Consider the following 2,500-nt stretch of genomic DNA (forward strand, 5'->3'; position numbering starts at 1 on the left):
CATATCTGCCAGACATTACACAGTCGTGAAATCAACAAGCCTGGTGTCTGGAAAACACTTTCAATCGCAGACGGTCGAGCAAATATAATCTAGAGAGAAGCAGTGCCGCTTGTCGGCTGGGTAAAAAGCTTGGTGTATAGAAATGAAAAGGGCACTGCAGTGGTCATCTAATAAGAGCTATTCCAGAGGGTGGAGAGCAACTGGGACCTTTCAGGGGATCAAAACGCAGGGCAAGGGGTGAAAGTGAGGGGTGCGTGGGGGGAGTGGAGACTAAGGGACAGAAAGGGAATGAGAGAGGAGAGGAGAGGAGAGAAGAGAAGAGGAGAGAAGGAGGAGAGAAGATGAGAGGAGATGAGAGGACAGGAGAGGAGAGGAGAGGAGAGGAGAGGAGGAGAGAAGAGAAGAGGAGAGAAGGAGGAGAGAAGATGAGAGGAGATGAGAGGACAGGAGAGGAGAGGAGAGGAGAGGAGGAGAGAAGAGGAGAGAAGAGAAGATGAGAGAAGGAGGAGGAGAGAAGAGGAGAGGAGAGGAGAGGAGAGGAGGAGAGGAGAGGAGGAGAAGAGAAGAGGAGGAGGAGAGGAAGAGGAGAGGAGAGGAGAGGAGAGAAGAGGAGAGGAGGAGAGGAGAGAAGAGGAGAGAAGGAGAGAAGAGGAGAGGAGAGGAGAGAAGGAGAGAAGAGAGAGAGGAGGAGAGGAGAGAAGAGGAGAGGAGAGGAGGAGAGGAGAGAAGAGGAGAGGAGGAAGCTAGAGCAGTAGCTCAAGGCTAAAGGACAAGGCTCTAGTCAAGTCCACCCACCTGCGTGATAATCACCCCATGCAGGCAGTTTCTCAGCAGGACGTCTTCTCTTCCTCAGTGCACACGGTCACCGCGTAAGGCTCTGAAGGTCTGCCAAAACCATGTGAAGGCTCTTGGACGGAATCCTGGGACTGAATCGTTGTTCTGGAAAGAACTGTGGAATTTTTTTTCAAGCCTCGCTGGAGAGAGAAATGTATAGATGTAGGATAAGGCCTCACACATACTGTAGCCTCATTGTTGTCATGGTGACCATGATGGATTCCTTTAGAGGAACCTACAAAGCAGAATATGCTTTCAGGGTGTTAGAGAAGTAGAAAAATAACTATTGATTATATCTTCAAGCTGCCCGTCACACTGCTGGTAATGACATGGTGGCTTTGTATAGCGTCCATAAATGTGGATTTTTTTTGGTGGTATGCGTGTGTGTGTGTGTGGGGGGTGCTGTCGACGGGCCGTGGTCGATCACATGTAGCCAGTAAATATGACTTTTTCCCTCTTTTTTCCACACTCTCGCGCAAATGATGTGCTCTGTCACAGTCGAAATTCATTTTGACAAGGCCCGACTCACTTGGAGAAAAATGGCCCTCAGAAACCATTAGTTTTATTTGCAACGTGCCAAGTGAGGGATGGGCTATTTCATGTGACATGTTTTGCTGAGGTTGTTTGCGCAAAAGTGTTTGGAATGCAAAATGTAATTTCCATGCGGCAAAAATGAGCTACGGCAGCTGATGGACACATTGCCTCTACGTAGCGAACTGTGAGGAAAAAACTGCTCTTTTGCATGTTTTTTTTATTTGTTTCTCTTTTGAAAGAAACATGTTGAAGGACAGTGCGTTCAAGAGTAATAGTGAGCGATGAATGCAGAGAGGATTCGAGTAAATAAATCATATCCCGTTAAGCCCTTACCCCAGTTTCCCCCATTCAACGCGCTAATTACGATGCTAACCCTCTCCAATCCGATGTCCCGAGAGACGTGTTAAAGAGGCTAATGACCACTCATAATGCCGCTGCTTAACGGCCAGACAGACAATAAAGTTCTTTTTTAAAACTGCTTTTCGGGCCTCTCATAATGGGATGGTATTAATGACATGGAGGGACGGCGAGGCGTCAGGATTATGAATAATGGACGGAGAACAGCGCAGCTTGAAGGGTTCCAGCTCAGCCAGTGATAATGAAACGCAGGGAGCTCCTGACATAAGCTCCATCACAGAGGTCAACCCTGAGAGATGCTGAGGAGGCCGCCTCAGAGCTATTACCTCATGGCCATCAAGGCAGACTTTTTAGAATCCCATTTGCACATTGGTCACACACATACACACACACACACACACACACACACACACACACACACACACACACACAAACACACACACACAGAGAAGCACACAGAAGCACACGATACACACATTCTCACACACACACACACACACACACACACACACACACACAGAAACTCACACACACACATACACACACACACACGCACGCACGCGCACACACAAGCACACACACAAGCACACACACATAAACAGAAACGAACACACTCACACATACAGACACACACACACACATGCACATGAATGCACCTTATCTCCTTGAGATTAACTGGGGGTCCTTGGCCAGAACCTAGTGGTATTTGGGGGGCCTTGTCGTGGAAAAGTTTGGGAACCCCTGTTGTTACTCATGCTTGTGGTGTCCTTCTACC

At 48.2% G+C, this 2,500-nt stretch overlaps 1 protein-coding gene across 1 annotated transcript in view; it reads left to right on the forward strand.

Annotated features, from left to right (window-relative positions):
• unc5cb (unc-5 netrin receptor Cb) overlaps positions 1-2,500 on the forward strand; it is a 193,591-nt gene that overhangs the window by 180,106 nt on the left and 10,985 nt on the right. The window lies entirely within an intron of this gene.

This window comes from Alosa alosa, chromosome 23 (assembly GCF_017589495.1).
Source record: "Alosa alosa isolate M-15738 ecotype Scorff River chromosome 23, AALO_Geno_1.1, whole genome shotgun sequence".
NCBI lineage: Eukaryota > Metazoa > Chordata > Actinopteri > Clupeiformes > Clupeidae > Alosa > Alosa alosa.